Source organism: Nilaparvata lugens, chromosome 3, assembly GCF_014356525.2.
Source record: "Nilaparvata lugens isolate BPH chromosome 3, ASM1435652v1, whole genome shotgun sequence".
NCBI classification, from domain to species: domain Eukaryota; kingdom Metazoa; phylum Arthropoda; class Insecta; order Hemiptera; family Delphacidae; genus Nilaparvata; species Nilaparvata lugens.
Window position 1 is genome coordinate 26,614,956 of NC_052506.1, and position 27,233 is coordinate 26,642,188.

Below are 27,233 nucleotides of genomic sequence, written 5' to 3' on the forward strand. Positions count from 1 at the left end.
CCCGGTAAACAGCATGGAAACGCTGATGGATTGAGTCGTTCTATTCGATTAATAGACGCGCAAATAGAACCAATTCTCGATAAGTCTTTGTTAAAGATAACCCAGCGTCAAGACGCATGCTGCTCTAAAATAATTAATGCGATCGAAAATGGAGAGGAAAATGAAGACTACTTCTTAGACAATGATGATGTGCTTTACAAACAAGATAACCAAGAAACAATAGGGAGACAACTGAAACTTGTAGTCCCTTCAGAGTTAATAAACCGAGTGATTCGATTTCATCATGATACTTTATTTTCAGCCCACCAGGGAATGCACAAAACTTATGACACTTTAAAGTCTTTATATCATTGGCCAGGAATGAGAAGGGATGTACAAGAGTATATAAGGAACTGTATATCATGTCAAGAACGTAAATCAGACGGACTTAGAAAAGTACCTATGGTTATATTTGATCCAGTTCACGAGCCGTTTGAAATGGTATCATTGGATATCACTGGCCCTCATCCGATAAGTGACAATAAAAATAAGTATATTCTTACATTTATCGATTATATGACTCGTCATTGCGAGGCGATACCTATAAGAGATCAAACCGCAGAAACCGTTTCGAAAGAATTCGTAAATAAAATTGTAGTAAAACACGGTGTACCACAGAGATTACTTACCGACTTGGGTAAGAATTTCATCTCAGATTTATTTCTAGGAATTTGTAGTCTCCTAGGAATCAGAAAGTTAAATACTACTGGTTATCGACCAGAAACTAACGGATTAATAGAAAAATGGCATAGAACTCTTAACGATATGCTTTCTCATTTTGTTCAGCGTAATGGAAAAGACTGGGACACCTATGTACCGTATGTCTGCATGGCTTACAATAGTACGAAGCATAGCGTAACGGGCTATAGTCCATATTATTTGTTACATGGTCGTGAAATGCGACTACCTTCTGAATCATCCTTGGAACCAAAAATAAATTTAACTGAAGATATAAGTTTCGACGACCGAGTAGAAGACCTAAAAAGAAAACTAGCAGAAGCCTATAAAATTGCAAGTCAAAGAACACAACAGGTACGTCATAAAAATAAACTTTATTATGATACCGGTAAAAAGAATGTTGAATATCAACCAGGTGATTTAGTGATGGTTTATCAGCCCTCACTTAGACGCGGTCCTAAACGAAAATTTGCCAAACAGTGGGTAGGACCTTATAAAGTAATTGAGAAAAAGAATCAATGTAATTATAAAATAAAAATTGGTAACAAAAATGTAATGTTCCACGCGAATCGTTTGAAACGAAGTTTCAATCGTAATCGCACCATTTCCCGGAAACAGCGCGAACGACATGTTCCAATTCTTGATAAAAGTAGCACAGAATTCAATGCAGATTCCACTTTATCTTTCGGTGATTTAACCCACACCATAAATTCGGAATTACGAAAACCGCTTGATTCATCTAATGAGGATGCTGGGAATATCATGAATACTGATAATAGTAATAACGACAATGACAACGACAATACTCCGCCCAGTAATTCAGAAAGGATATCTGACAATGACGTAATTGCCGAAAACTCTAATGAAATTGAGACCGGAAGCTCAGTAGAAGCTACTTCAAGTAATGAATTTATAAGACCACAGCGTGAAAAACGCTTACCAGCTCACCTAAGTGATTATTTAGTGAATTTTTGAGAAGTAGATGTTTTTTGTACGTTTTATGTAACTAAGTAAATAATTTAATAATCCTGATGCGTGTGTACATGAGACACATAATACTTTCTATATTATTGCTTTATTGTTATATTTGATAAACTTAGGAGATAGTATATATATCTATATATAAAAAAAAGAAGAATATATTTAGACACTCGGGAAAATATTTCTTTCTCTTTTGTTTTAGGACTCCTGCTCTTACTGCTAGTGATGATAGAAGACGGAAGTCAGTCAAATCCTTGTGATGAAAGACATTGCTTTTTAAAAGCCGGATTAGTTTTCTTGAAAGAAAGTGACATATTAATTACGGGTGACAAATGGGTAGTTGTTGTGAATATTCACGTGCAAGAATATAACCTGGTACTCAGATCAGCTAAAGAAGCTATCCAAATGCTGGAAGCTGAAGCCAAAAGAGAAATTGATTCAGATACACTCGTGTTTGTTCGTGCAGCTGAAATTGATAGAATTAGGCGGATAGTTGATTTACTTAGTAGTGAAATTGCATCTTTTGAATTAATGTTACCTGTAGAAACCTCTCAACCCCAAAATAGTACTAGTAGAGTTAAACGTGGATTAATTAACGCGGGAGGTGACCTTTTAAAATTTTTGTTTGGTACATTAAGTGATGATGATTTGGTTACCATGAATAATAAAATATCACACGTAGATACGCAATCACAACTTGTTATGCACTTGGTAAAAGATCAATTAACTTTTGTTAAATCCATCAATCAAGAAGTTCGCAATCATGGTATTGTTCTTAATGAAACGTTAGATATTTTAGAAGATGTGTTGGCTAAAGCCAATGCAACGAATCTTAGTATTTGGAATGAGTTGCAAATAATTGAACAGACTTTAGGACAGCAACAAGCCATAAACTCACTTATGAGAGAATTAGAAATTACTCTTTTGCAAGTACAGAAAGAACTCTTAGAATTACGGCAAGCTTTTGAAAGTACATCAGCTGGTAAACTTAGTTCTCTCTTACTGCCTCCACAAAATCTTTCCGTAATCTTACAGCAAGTAGTTAGTAAACTACCAACTGGATTATCATTGTTAACTACGACGGAAATAGATCAGGTTTATGAATATTATCACATGATAAATGTACACGCTGTCTCGAACGCCAATGGTATCCGTTTATTCCTAGAAATCCCGTTAAAATCTCCAAATCGATACTTCACACTCTATTCCATAAAACCCCTTCCTTTCCTGGACACAGTGAGTGGACAATATGTAGTGACAAAAGTGAACGAAGACTTCTTAGCTGTGTCGCACGATGGACAACGTTACACTACAATGAAATACAGTGATGTTAATAAATGTGCAGGAGAACTATACACGTTGTGCCCGCCGGACTTACCACTCTTTCTTCATTCGAATAGCTGTGTTTTTCACATGTTTATAAACGATGAACAGTCTGTACAACAATATTGTGAGAAATACTTAGTATCAAGACAATTTGAACCAATTCTTTATCGCATACCTGAAACCAAAGATTGGATCTACAGTGTCAGTGAACCAGTACGAGTAGTTCGTGAATGCTCTTTATCCGAACCTCGATCCACAGTTGAAATTATAAAAGGTGTTGGAATTATGGACAATATTAGGAACTGTTACGTTCACTCTGATAAATTTGTGTTGTTACCTTCATCCTCAGGTACCTCAACAACTGACTTAAATCGTACTACAATTGTTGTTCCAGTGATTCGAAATATATTTAATCATAAAGAGAGGACACTCTTACATGAACTTTTTAAAAACTCGAGTGCCACACATCCTATACGCATACATAACGAACGCATACATAAGTTGCAGCAGCAGATTACAGCGACAGAGCCAGGGGTTTCCATCAATCAGCTGGCGCACGAGATGACAGCCGCGGAGAGGTGGATGAGCGGAGTACCAGTGGCAGACAACTCTCACGACACCATGTATACTGTCCTTCTTACGATCATGACGATTGCTATTGTCATCGCCGTCATGAAAGCTTCGCGGATACTTCTGCATTGCCTTGCCAGTACCTCGTCCCTCCCGGACAGTCTATTTGCTGACACTGTCCCATTGGGTGACATCGAGTCGTCGCCACAGAGACGTCAGGCGTCACAGGGGTCACAGGCCTCTCCAAATCGGTCACTGGCCCCTGCCACTGGATCAGCAGCATCGCCAATTGTGACGACACAACCACTTTCGAGTGCCGTCTATTACCAAAAACCAGGCACAGTAACTGCTTGAAAACTAATGTGAGAACGAGTACCGTGAACAAGTGTTGAAGTGAAAAAACTGATCATTGATTAATATTCTATCTGCATTATTGGACCTACACTAATTATTTATCTTCTTTGCATGATTGTTCTCAGACTTTAGATATTTTTAAGTGTTGCTCCAAATGGGTACACTTGGACTCTAATAATCATTTTTATGAATTTTTATTTGTGTAATTTGAATGTTTGTTGTGTTTCTCATTTATCCATCTATCTTTCTACTTCTAAAGGCATTCACAGTTTGACGTAAAGCATTGTAGAGTTTAATCACTTGATATATGTTTTGCAATTATAACGATTGAATGAATTAATGATGATATTAATGAAATTTAAGTACTGATTTTAGATTAATTTCAAATACTATACTTTGGTTTTATGCTTTATTACTTGTTTAAATAATTTCATGTTTTGTGGGAAAGACCTCGCCAGGCCTATAATTGAATTCTCTTGAATAAACAAATAAAATACGAGAGATTTAGTTTCAAAGATATAGTATATTCATTCATTGCTTCTTTAAATTTTTCTTATGTATGTTCCATTTAACGTTCTGTTTTATTTTGCATTGATCATTTTGACTATGAATCGCCTATATGATTGATGTATTTGCTGTATTGATGTATTCACCTATTGATGTATTTGTATTGCTGTATCCATGTATTTGATCATGTATTCGTGTATTTGATATATTGATATGTTTGTATTGATTGCCATTTTACGGTGCTTCCTTTTTCTATACTATTGTGCAGGTATTTCGAGACGGTACATCATTTAATTTTCTCTCCGGTTGGTATTTTGTTAAATTTGGGAACATTTTCTTCAAAATTTTGTTGAAATTTTATTGCATTATGTTACATTTTTTTATGTAAATGACCAGCACCCAATTGATTGTTACTTATTGAGGGTGCTTGACATTTCTTTAAAGGGGGGAGTAATGTAGTGTGTAGGCGAACGCCCTCACCCTCTCTCTCTTGAGAGAGCGTTATTATTGATAACACCGCGTAACGTCGCGTGGGTGGATCTGCCTTCATTTTATTCGCGTAAATCTTTTGGCGACATTCCTCTCGCCGCAACCAGTAGAGTGACACGTTTTTAGTAGATCCACCTCTTCGCTCGCTGGTCATCGGGCCACACCCTGGCTCCCCGTCTCGCACGTCTCGAGGTACCTCAGAAGCACCATGTTTGTCTACAAAGGTAATAATTAAAGACTATTTGCTAGACTTGCTAAACTGTGTCCTCCTTTCGACGGAAATTCTAAACATTATGAATCCTTAACCCTCTGAAGCCTGACCCATTGACGGGGTCATTACACAGGCTTCACCCTTTTTTTCCTATTATATAATAGGGAACCAATCCTCCCGATAGACACCATAGAAAGGCTTAATGATGAACAAACAGATAAACAATCAGAGATCCTGAAAGAAGAAAATTGGTTTTTAGATTACAAATTATTTCAAAATCATTTACAAAAAGTTATTAAATTAAAAAAATAGTAGAAAATAGCATCAAAAAATATTATTAAAGAGCAAGAAATACAAAAAAAAATATATTTTGATAAGAGACAGGAAACTCACGGTAGTAGAATGAATGAGGGAGCAAAGGTATTGGTAAGAGAGACGATAATAATCTCAAATTATTCAATCCTTTAACTATAATTAATTTCACAGACAAAACCGCACTCACTGAACCTCTTGGTATAAGACAAATTGAGCCTGATGGCAACAGTTAGTTTCGAGCAATTTCTTATGTGATCACTGGGAGTGAAGAATACCACAATAGAATAAGACAAGATCTGGTGCAGTTGATGCGCTCAGAACCTATGAAATATATTTTCCACCCCAAAAAATGAAAAATATGGGGGATGATGGCATCTGGGCGACTGAAAAAGAAATATTCTCCACAGAGGCAATGTTAGGAACAGATATATATGTATTCTCAAGAATTTCGAAAAGTAAAAAGGATTGACAAAAGTTTTCCAAGAAATTTATTTCAAATAACGGTGATCTTGTTACGGTGATACTATAGTCTGTGTAAAATAAGTTGAGACTCGACCCTCCATCCAAAGAAATTACAGGGTTGCCAAGTCGTGTAAAATTATACCATTCCCAAATTTCCAATTCAACGTCAGAATTAGATGTAGAATATCATCCCCGATATCTTAGTGGTACTAAAAATGTTTCAGGGTTGAAGGATTAAAAGGAAATTCAACTTTTATGATAAAATTGAAACATCACGATGATTTGTTATTCTTTTAAATATCATTTCTCTCAGAATCATGAGACGTCTTAAAGCGAGATAATTTTATATAAAACTAAGGGGGAGAATGTCTCCTATCTATTGGTCTCATGATCATTTTTATCCGACCTATAGTTATTTTTTAATTAATGATTATGTTCGTCATTGCTGGAGGGGATACCCATTCACCCAACACACAACAGCCCCTTTCACAATCATCAACCAAACGCCAGCTAAGCTGGAAAACTGGTTATGATGGCAAAGCGTAATAGTTTTTTACTGTTCATGAATGAGAAATTGTTTTGTTCCAAATTATTGTAGCCTATTGATGTCAAAATAAAGAACCATTTGATTTTGATATTTTCTTGAAATGTTTTGGTGGACTGCAGAATATTTTTATTTTATTTTTATTATCAAGTTTATCACAAGTAACTGTCTGCATATTGGTGTATATATATTTGGTTCAATTGCGATCCGAATTCAAATTTTCAGAGACCCAGAAACTATGCACAGGCTATCAGCAGTGGACGCCAGAAGGGCGATGAAGAGGGCGAGAGGAACAACCGAGCCGGCCATTCCCCGCACTCTGGAGGAGTTGAGGGAAGAACTGAGCCAAGTGGGTCATGAGGGTTTACGACTCACGACTGGAAACACACAGTTTTTCCTCAACGAGCCTATAACGGGGACGGACGGGGAGCCGTTGGCCGGGGGCTTCGTCAGTCACAGAATACTCAAACATTTGAGGAGGCATCCAGCGGAGGCAGGCATCTCATATTCTTATGGACGTTACATTCAAGACTGTCCCCAGGCGACCACAGGGGGTGCAACAGTTCTTTTCTATACATGCTATGTACATGGATATAGTGAGTAAAATTATCTTTTTAAAGCAACATTTTCAAACACACATTTCTTAATTTAATTATGCTAGTGTAAAATCTACATAAATAAATATAATATTGAACCTATCATACCAAAAAGTAGCATTGATATGACTCTCAGTCGATTAAATTGACAATCAATTGCTATTGACTTGCTTATCTTTTGCACGCTGTTCCAGTGGCGTTCTTCTTCATAAAGAGGAAGAAGGAGGACAGTTACAGGAGAGTACTAACCTACATGAAAAATCAATTGTTGATGTGGGAGATTCAAACAATCACCACCGACTTCGAGATCGGGCTGGTAAATTCCGTGAGAAACATTTTTCCCAACTCACGTCACCAGGGTTGCTGGTTTCACTATACGCAAGTAAGTGCTGAGTATGTTTAATAATTATTGTTTCCAGTAATTCTGAAGGGTGATGCCGCACACAGCCGGTTCTAGACAATTTTCATTTTTCTAGTGTAAGCGAACAGCATACCGGCGCCCACCCTACACAAAAAAAAAACACTTATATGGTGGTAGTAAGGATCAACTCTGGATACCTTTAAAAAAAAAGAGTGAATATAATTCTTAAGAATGTGCGTAATAATATTTTGAATATAAGTAGAGACTTATTCATATTATGAATAAAAGTAGAGACTTGGGTAACTCTATCAGCATGTATTTAACAAGCTTGCCCGTATTTATTGGATGAAACATATGAAAACTTTAAAAACCAATAATTACATATAAAAGTTCAAAGTTATAGTCTGTGTAAAATAAGTTGAGACTTGGCCCTCCATCCCAAGAAATTACAGAGTTACCAAATCGTGGGAAATTACAACTTTCTCAAATTTCCAATTCAACGTCAGAATTGGATGTAGAATATCACCCCCGATATCTTAGTAGTGCTAAAAAAGTTTTAGGGTAATTGGATTGAAAGGAAATTTAACTTTTAAGATAAAATTGGAACATTGGGAAGATTCGTTTTTCTTTTGATTTGTTTTTCTTTTGAATATCACTTCTCTCAGAATCATGGGAAGTCATAATAATTTTATATAAAACTAGCAGGGAACCCGTGCTTCGCTACGGGAATTAAAAGTTAAAATTATTTTTGTGAAACATTTATAATCTAAGTCCTTCCAAAATTATTATAATCATTTTTGAGATTACGCCACAACTTGGCATGAAAATTATTGAGTCTAATCATTCGAATAATTAATTAATGTGTTGGGAGTGCTCTGTAGAAGAGTAGTCTTATTGCACCGAATTTTGTAGAATATTGGGCGGGGCTTAAGAGTCGCCCTCGACTTTATTCATTGGTAATTAATATTTCCCGTTGACAGTTATCAAATTAGCAGTGATCATCTTATTTTTGTTTTTGATTGATGCAATTGAGCATTAAATTCCAAATTAAGTTGATTCGGACTTTGATGACTCTGGTAGCTTATCCATGGATCTCTTGCTTTTTCTGGAATTTTTGGCATAGCCTGTCGCTTACTTTTCGTTTCACTTATCCAAAAGTGTAAAAGCAGCCAATCCACTAATTCCTTCTTCCATGGAAGTCCATTCATACATAAGATTCCATTCATAATAGTTAGTATAACATATTGTGGCTGATTTCTCATGTCCTAAACTTTACTATAATGAATATTGAAGTGGGATCATTTTAATGTAAATTTGCATACATCTGAATAGAGTGTTTTCAATCACTTTGATTATTGACTACCATTATATGATTTCTTTCTTTGATCTTAGCTTATAATCAAAAGCTTAGGGATGAAAATTTGGATGCAAACTAACATGTAACTCAATTTAATTTCTATCTCAATTGACAACTTTAGTATTTACTTGTGATCTATGAATATCAATAGGTTTGTCTTGCGCCATGCAATGACATCATAAAAGGAAATAGGAGCAGCTGATGGAATATTATGTTTTTTTTTCGACTTAGCTTTTAGCTGATTTAGAAACATGAAAATATCAGGCCCAGTAGCACAAAATCCTGTTCAATTTCAATCAGGATTAAATTTCATGAGAATTAATCGGAGATATGTTTTTTTTTTTAATAGAAGGCTTCTCTCATTGGTTCTCATGGTATTTAGTCCGGATTATGAATTAACAGACAGTGCAACTGGCTCTCTCAAGGCCATGGCTGCGTACAAACATAGAGCAACAGAGGAACCAATACAACAGAAGCTGAAGAAATTAGTCACATTTCTATCACCTCACAATGAACATTACACTCAACTACCATAATGTTTGGAGAGATCGATTTTAAATTTATTTTGATATCATCCGGTCACATTCTGAACCTATTCTTCCAGATGTTCCATGAATACTGCAATGTTTTAAATTAAGGTCGCCAAATTTGTTATCTCAACTACAGCAATTATTATAATCTTTTTCATTTGCTCAAACTCTCTTACGTTTTCAACAGACTATGGAAAACTTTTTTCTGATCAGTTGCTACTTGAGGGACCAATAATCCTTTCTCAAGGAACTTCAGCGAATTTTCCCAGAGTTGAGACCTTTTCCAAAATAATGTTTTTTGTCGCAAACCCACTATATTCTTGATTTTATCAAAATCGTTAGAGCTGTTTTCAAGATCCATCCGACATACATACATATCCACAAACACATATATTCAAACAGAAATTGCTTCCTTAGTACAATTTATTGACTTCAATGATTATGATTACATTTAATGAGAGCTTATTTCATATAATAATAACAGCTGGCATCAAAAGTAAAAATAGTCAAACACGATTGAAATTGAAACAGTAGCGATCATCAACATTCTTCATCTAATCTGAAGTAATCAAATTATAGTAAGATTCACATCAATGTGTCAGAATTGTTCGAATGGGGAGAATTGATGCTATTAATGAGGAATACTAACAGTCAACAAACTGTTATGCATATCTCTATAAGAAAAATGAATGTCTGTTTGTTAGTTTGTGTGTTTTTTTGTTTGTTCCCTATAGACTCGAAAACTACTTGACAGAACGGCATGGAACTTTGGGAATATGTTGTGTGAATATTGGGGATGTTTTCTGGCCAGAAATTTTAATAGGGGGTCTAATAATAATTATTAATTAATCCTTTTTACAGACCTATGTTTTGAAATTTTCGGCCGAGTGGCTACTTATAATTTTGCATCTAAAGTTATCAGCTGTATAATAAATACGTCACCCTGTGATCAATTGTGTACTGGTAATAGAATGGTGGTCTGGAGTAGACGTTAGTGTACCGTAGTTAATTGGTGTAGATTATCGTTCCTTAGAAAACCTATACGAATAATATTATTATCACTCCCCTATCATTGAGAAACTCATGAAAGAGAGTTGTTCATATTGCAATCATTAATTACTGAAGAATGACAGACTGAATTGAATTTTTCTTTGAATTTAGCTTAGCTTATATTCATCCTAAAATTGAAGATGGAAAGAATATGGAATTCTGTGTAATTGATCGTACATCGCATATTTCCTGGACCATCTATTGACAATCAACAACTATGGAAACATTAAATTCATCTTTGAAACACTGATCTAACTTACCGGTATCTATTTTTTTAATTCAACACTTTACTTATAGATATTACTACCAATTATTGATTGAAAATATGTTGCAATGTCGGAATAATAAATGCTGCATAACTAAGCACATAGGAAGTCCGTATTGAGATGTGAATGGAAATATTGATTGTCAGATAAATTTCATCATTCACCAAATAAAGTCAAGTGTGACATGAGATACATTGACTTCTTGGCGGTACGAAGTTCGCCGGGTAAGCTAGTTCTATATTTTTATCGAAAGCTACCTTCTACTTTCTTTGGTAAAACAATCAATGTTTGAGAATAATAATTGATCCATGGGAAAAGCGCGTTACTTCTATGGAAGATATTTTTACATTAGGAAAAGCAACAACAGCTATTTGGCCGTTTTAATAAATAACCCCTTTCTTTCGCCCAAGTTGAATTTTGGCCGAATTTCCTCATTCTTTGCAAACAGATTCCACAACGGACACTTCTGAAGTTTTAAAAATACCCTCCATATATTATATCATACTGATTTATTAAAATTTCATCGTAATTGTTTAAACACATTTCGCGATCTGTCGGATATACAAACAAAATTAATCTTGATAGAATAGGATCAATTGATAGAAGCAACTCCTGTCATAAACGTTTGTTTTATGAAAAACAAAAATTATCTATACTCCCAGGAATAGAAATATGAAAATCTCAGTACCCCTTTTGAAATATTTATCACAATATGTTTCGGACATTTATGCCATTTTCCAGTGAAAATGGCATAAATGTCCGAAACATGTTGTGATAAAATATTTCAAAAAAGGTACTGAGATTTTCATTTTTCTTTATATTTATATTCCTGGGAGTATAGATAATTTTTGTTTTTCATAAAACAAACTTTTATGACAGGAGTTGCTTCTATCAATTGATTAAGTAGCCCTATACAGAAAAGAGATAAATAAGATGGCATATCCCAGGAATAGCTCTGATTGAAGCAGCAGTGCCCAATCAATATGAGGAGTTTTTTTTTCAAAACTCAACATCTCCACTTTTTGTTCAAATTGAGTTTTTGAATGTTTCATAATATTCAAACTGATTGATATCTTGCTGTCAAGGCATCGTTTTTGTACCAAAAGTGAACATATCCAATGCTATAAATGCTTAAAAATGAACTTTTCTCACAAAACTCAACATCTCCTTTCCACAGTAATCATTCACAGAATTTTTATCAAAAGTGAACATCTCCTGCTTAATGCCTTACAAAGAATCTGGTATTTTTTCAAAAGTGAACATGTCCACTTGAAGCTATGTTTATCAATACTTCGTCATATGATTTTCAAAATTCGCGACACTTTTCCACCATTTTTTTTCTCGAATTGAATAGAATATATTTTTACAGTTGTAATGTTGGCAATGACATGCATGAAAGTACACAGCCATATGTGTAGGCTGTGCATTGCTGACTAAATCTCGTTCCTACCAGCAGTTTACAGAATGAGAATAAGATTGTTTCTTTTTTAGTTGGGTTTGTTGTCTTTAATTTCTTTATCGGTAGTTGGATTTTTGGTTGTCGTTTATCTGTTTTTCAAGAATAGTCATGGATTTGCCAACTAAAGTGAGGGAAATCAACAGTGGGGTGCGTAAAAAATCGCGAGTGATTAGAAATAATAGTAAAAATACTGTGATTCTGACCCACACCTCGTGCTTCTAAAACGAAAGACAAAGCCATGTAATCATAATACAAAAGCTTTCAAGTGTAAGACAATATTATTTTCTGATATTGCTGTTAACCGCAATCAATTTTATGCAGCTAAATCTAAAGTTGACCAAGACAAAATTCTGTTGAGATTCATTTCTGCCCGTGATCCAAAACGAAAGCGAACTAAAGATGGATCGAAACCTAAGTCTGTCTTGCTTACCTATTTTTTGAAATCTCAAAAGAAAATGACTCCAGTGTGTAAAAAGTCCTTCTGTTTTGCAATGAGTGTTTCAGTTTCACGGGTACTTAGAGTTGGGAAATTGATAAATACAGGCAATGTTCCAGTTGAAAAACGTGGGGGTGATCGAAAACAACGTACCATAAATTCAAACCCAAGAAGGACAGTGTCATAAATTTCCTGAATGAACTACCAGCAAGTGAGTCACATTATAATCGACAGAAAAGCAAGAGAGTTTATTTATCTTCTGAACTTAATATTTCAAAACTATTTAAGATGTACAATTTGAAACAAGACTTGAAAGTAACTTTCCCATTTTTCTACAAGATTTTTACCACACAATTTAATATAGGATTCAATAATCCAGCTTCTGATGCTTGTTCTTTTTGTACTCGAGTGAAAAATGAAATTCAAACACACACAGATGGAAGAAGGTGTAATAATGACACACAATCATTGAGAACAGAACTCAGAATTTATAAACTGAGGGCCAATGCTTTCTATGATTTGATGAAGTCTGCTCAAAATGAAGATTCATGTGTTGCATTTGCATTTGACTTACAACAAGTTCATCCACTACCAAAATCAAATATACAGGAAACATTCTATAGCAGGCAGATTTCATTTTATGCATTCTGTTGTGTTGAACTCAGTTCCAAAAATCCAACTTTTTTCACATGGACGGAAAATCAAGCTAGCAGAGGCGCAACTGAAATAGGATCTGCTATCATCCAATACTTGCGATCACTCTCATTTGATAACGTGGACAAAATTTCTATGTTCTGTGATGGTTGTGCTGGACAAAATCGTAATGCCCACATTGTCCACATACTATGCCATTGGTTGAAAACCGAATCAAGTGACAACATTAAAAGTATTCAGTTGACTTTTCCAGTTCGAGGTCACTCTTTTTTGCCTGCAGATAGGGCATTTGGAAGAGTAGAAAAGTTACTGAAAAAACAAACTGAGATCAAAATTCCATCGGAATATAATAAAATCTACAAAGAAGTAGGATATGTGAGGGAGCTAGGAAAGGACTGGGAAATTCTAAAAATAAAAGACCTCGAAAAAGTTTACTCAAAAATAAAAGGAATAAGTGAATCAAAGCGGATATACATTTTGAAACATAAAAGTAAACGGACTGGTGAAATAACAACAAAGATTCAGCTATTCCAGAATTATAAATTTTCTTCAGCAACTGAACTCCAGAACTTCAAATCCATTGTTAAAAAAAAAGAAGATTGAGGGAAGTATACCTTTGCAAGAGAATCGTCCACAGCGCATCATCTCAGCAGAAAAGAAGAGAGATGTCCTCAATTTGCTGGCATGCCATTTTGGAGCTGATTGGGTGACAATCCCTGAATTAAAGTGGTATAAAGACATTCTTTCCAACAATGATGAGCAGACCAACGAGGATGAAGAAGAAGATGTCTGTGACTGCTTGGAAGATGAATGTGGTCTTCATATTTAAAACTGTATTCAGTGAGTGATCCTTTTTTATAGCTATGTTAGGTTAATTTTGTGATTTTCTTTCAAAAGTCAACATATCCGTGCCTTTTTTTTCAAAAGTCAACATATCCATATTTTTTTGTCAAAAGTCAACATGTCCAAAACTTTTTTTTTAATTGTGTGAGTGGTAAAAACAATTTTTTTTTCATTTCAAGCACTTGAACTCACAGCTTAGTAGTAAAATTTAGGACAAATAATTTTTAAGGAATATAGAATAGCTGATGATTTATAAGTTTTTTACATTTTATGAAAAAAATCATGAGTGGAGATGTTGAGTTTTGAAAAAAAGCTCCTCTGTTCTCGATAAATGCATTTTAATTAGTTTAACTTGGTGCCAACCTAATGAAGTCATCTCAACTTAATGCCAATCTGACAAAATTATTGATTTAGTTGCCAGATAACAGCTGTTTCGAAGAGAATCTCTATCTAGATTATAGTTCTATAGTAACATATTATGATATGGACATTTCAATTATAATTAAGAGAAGAAGAATATACATGCTAAAAGACAAACTTAAACCCTTAAAAACCACCCTTAGAGTTGAAATATCCCCAAAATATTTCTTAGTGAGCACCTAGGACGTATAAGAAAGCTATATTCCATGTTTTGTTGCAATCCATCCGGTAGTTTTCCAGAAATCGTGATCAGTGAGTCAGTGAGATGAGTTTTATAAGTATAGATTAACGGGGAGAATGTCTCCTTTCTATTGGTCTCTGGATAATTTTTATCCGACTTAGTTATGTTTTAATAAATGATTATGTTGGTCATTGGAGGAGGGGGCTCCCCCATTCACCCACCACACAACAGCCCTTTTCACAACCATCAACCAAACGCCAGCACAGCTGGAAAATTAGTTATGATGGCAAAGTTGAAGGAGCGGGCGCAAGAAGAGGCAAACTTGTCACTTGCTAATATATTGAATGAAGAAACAGTGAGGTGAGCTCATAAATGAAATGGTTCATCACTTTTTCAAGAAAAAATACACAAAGCTCAATTTATGGGCAATATCTGACTGTTCAACTCACTGATAAAACATTGCCTTAAAAGAAATTCTATGTTATTGTAACGTAATGTTTCTAAATGATTCTAATGATAGAATCTCCTCATAGCATCCTTAGTTGCATATGTGTTCGGAGAATGTGTTGAAAGTTGAAAATAAGGCAAGGTTGATTTCCAGTAGATTTAGATATTTACAATGTATTTTCCACTTGTAGAATATAGTGATGGTATGGAATCAAAACTATAGTTGAACAATGGAAACTTGTTGGGGCTCCACATATAAAACCCACTTAAAGCCGTTAATCGCCATCCAAAAATACATTTTACGTGTCATGAAAGGTGTGAGGAGAACCGAGCACTCATTTCCAATTTTCCAAATGCTTAATTTTTCACCATTACGCTACATTCATGTTTTCAAAGTTTTATCTTCATTCTTTATCCAATCAGGAGATCGTGGAAGGCAATTGTACGAGGGCAATCACTTATATAGCACAAGAAGTGCAGCAAATAATCTTCTAAGGCCTCCTAAAGCTTACACCTTTTTTCAAAAATCTTTTGTCTTTCTTAGTCCTAAATTGTTCAATAATGTGCCTGATTACATAAAAAGTGTTAATAATATTAATTCATTTAGAAAACAAATTTTTAAGTGGCTTCTTTCTTCTCCTCTTGAAAATATTGAGAGTTTGTTCACTGTCATTGGTTGACTTTGATTTTAGTAACACATGAAATATTATTATAATGCGTGAGTGGTGAGTGAATCTGTGCGTGAATGCAGCAATTGAAAAACTTTTTTTTCATGTAAGATACTCCTACTTGCAAACAATTTTAATAATCAAGCAAGTAGTATTCCTTTTTTCGACATCTTGTTAGATTAGTATGCAATTTTGAATAATGTTTATTATTTATATTACAATGTAAAAAATTATGCGATGCTGTAATAGTTTCGATGCTGTAATACTGATCATGAATGGAAAATTGTTTTGTTCCAAATTATTGTAGCCTTGATGATGTCAAAATAAAGAAACATTTGATTTAGATTTTTTTTTTAATTTGAAATGTTTTGGTAGACTGCAAAATAGTTTTTTTATATCAAGTTTATCATAAGTAACTGTCTGCATATTGGTGCATATTTGGTTCAATTGCGATTCGAATTTAAATTTTCAGAGACCCGGAAACTATGCACAGCCTATCAGCAGTGGACGCCAGAAGGGCGGTGAAGAGGGCGAGAGGAACAACCGAGCCGGCCATTCCCTCACCCTGGAGGAGTGGAGGGAAGAGCTGAGCCAAGTGGGTCGTGAGGGTTTACGACTCACGAATGGAAAAACACAGTTTTTTCAAAAAAATTGGAAAAACACATTTCTTCTCATCTAATTGCAACGTCAGCATATGGTTTTCCTCTTACCACCTTGGATCTGCGAATTACTGTTAAAGCTTACTTAGATAAACGTGGAATGAAGGTAAGGCAGTTCAAAAATAATATGCCAGGCAACGATTGGGCCAGATCATATTTGAAGAGAAATTCTGATAAACTCAGTGAAAGATTAGCTAGGAATATATCGCATGCTCGTGCTTCCAATGATGATGCTGCAATTGATTCATTTTTCAAAAACTATGAGAAGGAAGCAGAAGGAGTTCCAGCATCAAACATATGGAACTATGATGAGACTAATTTGCAGGATGATCCTGGAAATAAGAAGATTATTACCAAGAGGGGTTGTAAGTACCTAGAAATGATAAGAAATTCTTCAAAGGCTAGTACTTGAGTAATGATTTGTGGAAATGCAGAGGGCTCTGTAGCTCCAGTCTATATTAATTATAAGGCTGAACAAATGATGATTCCATGGACTGAGGGGGGGCCTGAGGGGGGGCCTGAGGGGGCAGGTTATAACAGAACATTTTCTGGTTGGTTCGACCATCACGTCTTTGAAGACTGGTTTTTCATGTTGATGTTGCCTATATTGAGGCGACAAGATGGGAAAAAAATTCTAATTGGCGATAATTTGAGTTCGCATATCAGCTTAGCTGTCTTGAAAGCCTGTGAGGAAAACGATATACTCTTCATCTCCCTCCCACCCAACGCTACGCACATCATGCAACCACTCGATGTTGCTTATTTCCGAGGTATGAAAATCAAATGGAGAGCAATACTTGATGCATGGAAGGAATCTGACGAGGGTTCAAGATGTCCTTGTGTGCCGAAACATCAATTCCCTAAACTTTTGAAACAGCTGTTTGTAAACTTGAAGCTCACCGGAAAAGACAGTCTAATATCGGGATTCAGAAAATGTGGGTTGTACCCTGTTGACAAGGGCATTGTGTTGGAAAGACTTCCCAAGGGAATCCTGGATGGAGCTGGTATTGAAAAAGATCTAAGTGAAATTTTCATTAATAAATTGGAGAGCAGGAGACAAGAAGTCACACAAAAAAAATTGTTCGAACCAAGCTTGATCTCCCTCATGGAAAAAGTGTTACGTGTGAAGAGGTCATCAAAGCAAAAGAGCAGCAGGCAATTGAAAGAGAAAGAAAGAAGAGGGAACAGAGGGAAACTAAAAGGGATGTCAAAGAAGGAGAAAAAGTGAAAAAAACAAAGAAAAATGTAAATGGTAGTATTACTGCTGAAATTGTACCCCAAACTGAGGACAGAGAATCTGTGCCAGTTGCTGGACCCAGAGGAATTAAAATTCCTAATCCAATTAAGAAAGCCTCCAAAGAAAAAAGGAAAAGAAGACAAATTTTTGTAAGCAGCAGCTCAGATACAGAAGACAGTTTTTCTGTTGCCAACTCAGATGACAGTATTGGTTTTAGTTCTGATGAAGAAGAACTGGAAAAATCTTCAGTGATGCAGGTGAAGATAAACGACTTTGTGATAGTGAAATATAATAGCACATTCTATCCTGGAAAAGTGTTAATAAAAAAGATGCTAAAGTTGAAACCATGATTCGTAGTGGACCGTCTTGGAAGTGGCCTTCTCTGACAGATTCAGTGTTTTATAAATTCCGTGATATAATGCAGATAATTTCAGAGCCAACTCCAATGGGCTCATCCAAACGAATTGTATTCCATGTTCCAGAAATGGATAAATACAATGAATACCTATAGGCTAGTCTGTAAAACAAGTGTCAATTTAAACTGTATTTTTTTCAATGCACAGTTCTGTAGTTACCTATTTGTGAAAAGACAGTGAAATAAGCCTTCGTGTAAAGACGTGTACTTTTTTAATAAGTTCTCTATTCATGAAAAGACAGTGAAATCAATCTTTGTGGAAACATGTGTACTTTTTTAATTAGTTCTCTATTCATGAAAAGACAGTGAAATCAGTCTTTGTGTAAAGACTGTAATTTTTTTTACTAAGTTCTCTCTTCATGAAAAGACATTGAAATCAGCCTTTGTGGAAAGACAGTTTACTTCCCAAATCACTATTATTGATCCAAAGACGGCATCAAGAAGTATTACTTTGTGCTATTAGGTTCTCCAGCTGCTTTTGTATATGAAAAAAAACCATGGGACATAGTCACCCCAGCCCATTGGGTGAGTTTGTGCCACATATATAAATTAATTAATCATACGTTTATAATCATAATAAAATTTTTCTTGCAGAAATAGAGAGGTGAATATTGTGGTTATTCAGAAATAATATACAAATGTATATTAGATTGCTATCTCAAAAATGACTAGAAAAAATGTGTGAAACATGGCACAAAGTAACCCCAGTTGACGGTAATCTCTATACATGCTATGTACATGGATATACTGAGTAAAATTATCTTTTTATAGTAACATTTTCAAACACACATTTCTTAATTTAATTATACCAGTGTAAAATCTATATAAATATAATATTGAACCTATTGTGATGGTGATGATATTGAAATAAATCAATTAATTATGGGTTTGTGTTTTCATAGAGATAAACTTAGTATGGGTTCATTCGAAAAGTGTAGGATAAGGACTTCAACAATGAGACTTTAGTGATCTTATAGCTGAATGTAAATTTTTATCGTGAGAATTTTATTTTTCTGTTAAAAAATATTTTTCTCACATTAAGATTTTGCTAACTTGCGTCGGGGAAGACTCCAATTTTATGCAGGGTTGAGGTATTCTCACGGAACTGTATTTCCGTGAGCGATGGAAAATACACGAGTATTCGGGAATATTTCAAACTTGCATTATTTTCCTTTCCAACGGAATTATGCTCGTCTCCACGTGGACCGTTGTCTCGTTGGTGGAAGGGGAACATAATTTGCGTGGAATAGTTCAGTTCCAATCAAGCCGCGGCCGAAATCACATTTAAAATCCAGAGGTAGTAGCCTCGGGCCTCGAGGGCTCAAAATTAACGTGTGTGTTGAATTTGTTTGCTTTTAAAGTTTGTTAATATGTATTATTTTTCGCCGTGAGTTAAGTTGAAGTAGTTTATTAATTATTTAAAGTGAATATGTCAATGTTTGTTCAAATTAGAAAGTTATCCGGGAGTAATCAGTGTAGTGAAAATTTCTAAATAGTAATGAATTTATAAATTGATCGATTGTTAGTGCCATTATATTTTCTAGCTCATGCTAAAAACCCTTGAATGACCGAGTCCCTAGTATCATAAATTTGTAATTGAGAAATGAGTAAAGTCCACGCTACCTTCGTGAACAGTTAGAATCCAAATAAGCAGTTAGCAAAATTTTACATGCAGTCATCTTGAATTATTAGAATGTGCAATGAACCGATATAGATTATTTTTGTTATTGTCCAAATTTAAATTAGTTTAATTCATTTAATAAAATTTTACAAGTTTAATAGAATGCTAAATTTTGTTGTTTAATAAAGTCCCAAGACTCGCCCTTTAGAATTTAGAGATCTTTTAATTCTACCCCCATTCTGGGTTGGTTACAAAACTGGTGGCTTAGCGGTGGAATAGACTGCAAGAATGTCTATAGAATCATTTGGTTTTTTTGCTGTTGGAATTCTACATGTTTTAACATGAGTTTGCTATTTTTATTTTTGTTGATCAATTGAGTCATGGGACAATATTTTATGTTAAAAAACTTGTTATATTCCGAGTATGATCCGTTTTATAATTAACGAATGCTTTGGTAATAGGAATTAGAAGAATTTAAATGATTTTATGAAATATCAGTTTGAGAAATTTCATAATTTTTATCTTAGAAGTTGAGAAGATGTTATTGAAAATTGAAATGAAAGCCGTGAGAAAAGTTGTATAAGCTTAGCAGATATCAAATTACGAGTGCACCTAGCAGTAACAATGCAATGAAAGTGCATTGTTTTAAATCGCATCTCTATCCCAGTATGGCTAAGCGTATTTTATAAAACTTGTCATATTATATGAGATAAGATTTAGATAAATTATTTAGAAAAGAGAAATTCAAATGTTTTATAGAAATGAGAAAGTGTAAGTGTAATTGTAGTCCATGGAACTTTTTGATCAATGCCAACAGATTTAGAACAGAGAAATAAGAAGATCAAGATCAGAATTGTTGAGAGTTTTGATAAGTTGTGATGAGAAATACGTGTATTGACGATTGTGAATAATGAAGAGCTGAATTTGATGAAAATCTGTACTAACTGTTTTGATGACTCAGTAATTATGGTTGGATTGAGTAGATCATATTATATTGAGAAGTCAGATCAGCTTAGTGCAGATGAGATTTAGTTTAGTTTGGCATGAGCCTGGCAATGAACAGCTCAACAAAAAGGGAAAGATGGACCTCAGACATGAACCATTTTCCTTGTCCGCAGCGGGACTCTAAACTCAAGCTTATAATGATAGTATTGGTAAGAGATTTGAGCTGATAATGTGAATTTCAGCGGTATAATACAGTGGGGTATTATGAAGTCATGGATGGTGATATCCATGTAGGAATCCGGAGGGATTTGCACTGATAACATGAATTTCACTGGATAATACAGTGAGGTATTATCAGGTTATGGATTAGGGAATCCGTGTAGTGTAGTTGTTCTTTGTGTTGTTCTTTTTTTTTCTTCGAGGTAGTAACTATTTCTATGCTGGTCTCAAAATTGTAGTCCTGAATAGTGTACTTACCTAAGATAGGAGAATGTGATAGAGAGAATATTTGTAATGAATGTAAAGTGTGAAAGAGAAACAGTTTTTGATTTGTATAGTGATGTTCAAGATAAAAAAGTGAGAGAGATTATTAAGAAATTGGACAGAGAAAATTGTGATGGAATGCCTTGGACTACTACTTTACTGGTTTTAACAATGAGATCAAGTCAGCAGAAATGAATAACTGTGAAACTGTGGCAGTATAAATTATTTTAAATGTATTATGAAAAACGAAAGTGATCAATAAAATGGGATAGAGATAATAGAGAGAGTGAGAGAACAGAAGGAAGTGAAAACTGTATTCATATCTGTAGCGCTACCGTACTATTTTATTGACCTTGTGCTGAATGTAAACAAAGATGATCTTGAGTGATTCATTCAATATTATGATTCAGCTTGAAAATTCCTATTGTTGAATGCGAGACAATGGAAGACATGATTGAAATGCAAACGAATACTAAGTTGGCTTATGTTATTTTCTATTATGAGTTGGAAGATAAATACTGTAATTATTGTTTTTGCTTTTTGGAGAAGAGTATATTTTTTTATTGATTTCAAGTTATTTAATTAGGACTTAGACATGAGTTATCATAGTAAGTGATATTATTATCATCATCAGGTTATTTGAAAAGTGAATTGAATAGGAAAAGTTATTGAATTGAATTATTAATGTTATTCATGAGTGTTGCATCAGTTATTTTGGAAGTTAGTTAATTTTGTTTAGGTAAAGGACTCGGTCGAATTCCCCCATGAGCTAGATATAGTTGTGTTTTGTGTTGGGACTGGCACATCCCCTTCAAGTGTGAGTGTGAATGACTTCCCTCGGAAAACTCGTGGGAAAAGTTTGTTTTTAATGCAGTCCCATGACTCGCCTTTAGAACTTAGAGATCTCTTAATTCTACCCCCATTCTGGGTTGGTTAAAATTTCATACCAAAAAGTAGCATTGATATGACTCTCAGACGATTATATTGACAATCAATTGCTATTGATTTGCTTATCAGCAGTGGACGCCAGAAGGGCGAGAATAACAACTGAGCCGGCCATTCCCCGCACCCTGGAGGAGTTGAGGGAAGAACTGAGCCAAGTGGGTCGTGAGGGTTTACGACTCACGACTGGAAACACACAGTTTTCCCTCAACAAGCCTATAAGGGGTGTGGACGGGGAGACGTTGGCCGAGGGCTTCGTCAGCCACAGAATACTGCGACATTTGAGGAGGCATCCAGCAGAGGCGTCTCATATTCTTATGGACGCTACATTCAAGACTGTCCCCAGGAGACCACAGGGGGTGCAACAGTTCTTCTCTATACATACCAAAAAGTAGCATTGATATGACTCTCAGTCGATTAAATTGACAATAAATTTATTGCTATTGACTTGCTTTTCAGCAGTGGACGCCAGAAGGGCGATGAAGAGGGCAAGAAGAACAACCGAGCCAATCTCCAATCGGGCCATTCCCCGCACCCTGGAGGAGTTGAGGGAAGAACTGAGCCAAGTGGGTTGTGAGGGTTTACGACTCACGACTGGAAACACACAGTTTTTCCTCAACGAGCCTATAAGGGGTGCGGACGGGGAGCCGTTGGCCGAGGGCTTCGTCAGTCACAGAATACTGCAACATTTGAGGTGGCATCCAGCGGAGGCGCCTCATATTCTTATGGACGCTACATTCAAGACTGTCCCCAGGCGACCACAGGGGGTGCGCAACAGTTCATCTCTGTACATGCTATGTACATGAATATAGTGAGTAAAATTATCTTTTTATAGTAACATTTTCAAACACACATTTCTTAATTTAATTATACTAGTGTAAAATCTACATAAATAAATATAATATTGAACCTATCATACCAAAAAGTAGCATTGATATGACTCTCAGACGATTAAATTGACAATCAATTGCTATTGACTTGCTTATCTTTTGCAGGCTGTTCCGGTGGCGTTCTTCTTCATGAAGAGGAAGACAGAGGACAGTTACAGGAGACTACTAACCTACATGAAAAATCAATTGTTGACGTGGGAGATTCAAACAATCACCACCGACTTCGAGATCGGGCTGGTAAATTCCGTGAGTAACATTTTTCCCAACGCACGTCACCAGGGTTGCTGGTTTCACTATACACAAGTAAGTGCTGAGTATGTTTAATAATTATTGTTTCCAGTAATTATGAAGGGTGATGCCGCACACAGACGGACAGGGCCGGTTCTAGGGGGACGGAACAAAAAAAACACTTTTATGGTAGTAAGGATTATCTCTGGATACCTTTAAAAAAAAAGAGTAAATATAATTCTTAAGAGCTTACGAAATAATATTTTGAATATAATTAGAGACTTGGGTAACTCTATCAGCATGTGTTTAACAAGCTTGCCCGTATTTATTGAATGAAACATTTGAAAAATTTAAAAACCAATAATTATATTTATGATATTATTATAATCAGCAAAATTGTATCAAGTTGTATCAAGTCTCACTGGACTATATTCATGCGTTTTAATCTAGTTGATGATGGAATAGTAGCTTCTAGGAATAGCAGCAAATAAACTATTACTTATGTCAATCACGCTACTCATAAAACAGTAGCCTGTTATATTTCATTATGACAGGCTCAATAGTACCTAGTTAACGTGCTACTCAACATGATAATTCAATTATTTTGTGTCGAATTAACTCGATAATCAATCAACAGCTGATTGGATACCACTGCATTATATTGAAACAATACTACGTTCATCAACAATATTGTTGCATAAAATCAATCAATCTTGAATCTACGTTGACTCACTCATGATTATTATCGTATGGAATCTGATGAAATATTTTATTTCAGTCTTACATCTGAAAGGTTTTTATAAATTGAGAGTGGAATATTAATCATATATGTAAGGATTAGCATATGAGTGAGCCGCCTGCAAGAAAAACCATGAAAATAAACTTGTTAACGCACATCAGAATTATGTATATAGAATATACACCTATATGATTTTCTATTTTCATAGAGTTTATCCCAATACTTTGAAAACAAATACTTATCACAAAACTTGACTCAATATATTCAGTCAAAACAGACTATAACAAAACGAGTACGGTATGATGATATTGACTTCGTTAGACCCTGCCGTTATATTATTGTTATCCATCACAGATGCCATAGATGAATAATAGATCTCTGGAAAAGATCAAACAGGTTTAGTAGCCCAGTCAATGAAGTGTTATAGAGGGAAAAGTTTGGAAGACAATTTTTGACCCCGCAGTTCTGTTTAGGGTAGTGAGGAGCAGTGGCGAAGCTGAAGGGGAATCTAAGAGTCTGAGACTTCCCAAAATTAATTATTATTGATGTGAATATTATTTTTTATTAGCAAGCATACATTTCTTTGCAAATTTAGATAAGAACAGGCCAGACCGCCTTTCAAACTGTTCTGTTGCTCTCTGTCCGGCCGACAATCGACTGGCTATCTATTCAGCTATTCTTTGCATGGTGAGCCTCCAACTCAGGAGCCTCTCAATTCATTCATAATGGGAGGGCGTATTGTATGGTTGCTATGACAACGTGACGTAGCACCATAGCTATGTAGTAGGACTTGGAGTCCAGCTGTGTTCATAGTTCGAGTTCCGTCTAGATCTCGATGTATCGAACGGTCGACATCGAAACAAACGTCTTCAAACATCGAAGCTTATCGAAATTTGAAGATTTCAATTTCAAATAAATCAGTTGGTTTGAGACTCGTGTAACACTTGGCTTGTTCTTAACCTACAACTCGGTTTTGCTGTTTGCTTTGGTTTACTCAACAATAATGGAACCAAATCCTTTTTCAATTTGGGAATTTTATCTTTAATTTGTTAAACTTTTAGCATAATTGCTTATTTTTTAATACTTATACAATGAATGAGTGTAATGATCTGGTGAAGTATTTGCTTCAAACTCCGTTTTCTTCTTTGTCTTTTGAATAAAAATGTGCTTTGAAAGACAAGCAGTAAGCTTCAGAGTTCTTAGATTCCCCTTTTAGTTATAGGTAGCTTCGCCACTGGTGAGGAGGTAAACATATCAAAGGTCCCCACCCCTACCCTCTGTGCTAAGGGGATGGGGGTGGTTCAAAGGTACCATTTTTTCAACTCGAAAATTATGCATTTTACAGACATGACTATTCTATAAGTAATTAAAGCTTACATAATTTCCAACAATATTGATTTAACAACCTTTTCTATATCTCTTTCACATTTCGAGATATCCGCTCTAAAAGATGTGATATTTTTAAAAAGTCACATTTTTCGCTATTTTTGCTCTTTTAACTTTTTTAATATCGATAGGGAAAATCCATGCTGATCATGGCCTTATAGAGCATCAAATTCTTTTCAATTTGATGTATAATTTCACAAGTTACACACATCCCCACGACTGTTGCAGCAGCTTCAGTGTTGAATGTGAGATCTTCAGTTATGCAAAAAAGACCAATATTGACAAAGGTATTTGGAGAGAATGTTTTGAACACAATTTTTGACTTCGCAGCTTTGTTTTGGACCAGTTAGGGGGTGAACATATCAATAGTCTTCATCCCTACCTCTTGTGCTAAAGGGATGAGGGTGGTTTAAAGTTGCAGTTTTCAATGTTTTGCTTACACGCTCATATATATCTCGGGGAAAATGCGTTCAACCGACATGACTAACAATTCAAAAATGAAGCTTGATAAATTCTCTACAATATTTATTTTGTGTTGATTTGTGATATTTCCAATAGATTTCGAGATATACGCTCTTAAATGTGTAAAATTGTTAAAATAACAGCTTTTAATCTTTTTTTTATGTTTCAGGTCCTACAACTCTCCAACAATGCATCGTAAAAATGAATGCTTACCGTGTATTTGTAGAGCTTTTTATTTCTCTTCAATTTGATGTATTGTTGCACTATTTCATGTTTTTCTTCTATTGTTATAGCAGATTCAATGTGGGGGGTGGAATTTCCAACTCCGCAACTTAGCAGTTCCACACCTTCAATAGACGGGCTAGAGATGCGTATTTTTGCTATGTTTACCTCTCAACTCTCAACTAGTCTTCATTATTCATTAAGCTACAAAGTTAAAAATTGTGTACCAGATGTTCCAGACTTAAATTTCATTGTCAAGTGATCAATTGTTACTAAATTAAAATTTCACCCCCCACCTAGAATCAGCTATAACAATAGAAGGAAAACATGAAATAGTGCAACAATACATCAAATTGAAGAGAAAAAAAGCTCCACAAATCTACGGTGAGCATTCATTTTTCCGATGCATTGTTGGAGAGTTATAGGCCCTGAAACATCAAAAAATAAGATTAAAAGCTGTTATTTCAACAATTTTACACATTTAAGAGCGTATATCTCGAAAACTATTGGAAATATCACAAATCACCACAAAATAAATATTGTGGAGAATTTATCAAGCTTCATTTTTGAATTGTTAGTCATGTCGGTTGAGCGCATTTTCCCCAAGATATGAGCGTGTAAGCAAAACATTGAAAACTTTTAAACCACCCTCATCCCTTTAGCACAAGGGATAGGGATGAGGACTTTTGACACGTTCACCCCCCAACATGTACTAACAAAGCTGCGAAGTCAAAAATTGTTTTCAAAACATTTCCCTCTATACCCTTTTCTGAGCATTCATTGCCTGGACTATTTTGAAACTTCACAATTTTGAACATCATAGGGTAAGTGTACCAGTAAATGACCACCCACCAGTGAATGACCATTTTATGTTTGAAAAATCATAATAAGAACACACATTATACACATTAACCAATGAATGAAGAGCTCACAACCAACTATGGATCATATGCTTGCCATCTCACTTCTCATTGGCTGTCACAGAAGCTTGTCAACGCTTCCTGAAGCTGTTTGAAATCTCTATGGTCGGACGATCAACAACAACTACCCATCTGCAATAGTGAAGATCCAAGAAAGGTGAGATAGAACTTGATTTTCTTATCCTAGGAGACACATTTTCATAACTTTATCGGTTTTATCAAGAATTTAATTACTTAATGATGGATTTCAAATGATTTTGGAAGATATAACCTAACTAATTTTTAGGTAATAATGCTGGACATGCATTGGAACACAACCCACTGTGGTAACCAGTGAATG

At 35.1% G+C, this 27,233-nt stretch overlaps 1 protein-coding gene across 3 annotated transcripts in view; it reads right to left on the reverse strand.

The window, feature by feature from the left end:
- Positions 1 to 27,233, reverse strand: part of LOC111054026 (rab3 GTPase-activating protein catalytic subunit) — a 280,846-nt gene that overhangs the window by 78,382 nt on the left and 175,231 nt on the right. Inside the window, exon 17 of one of the 3 annotated variants that reach the window (XM_039423430.1) lies at positions 26,828 to 27,025. The exons of the other annotated variants lie outside the window; for them this stretch is intronic. The gene's annotated coding sequence lies outside the window, so the exon portion shown is untranslated. Of the gene's footprint in view, positions 1 to 26,827; positions 27,026 to 27,233 lie in introns of those variants that run through there. 3 annotated transcript variants of the gene reach the window in all.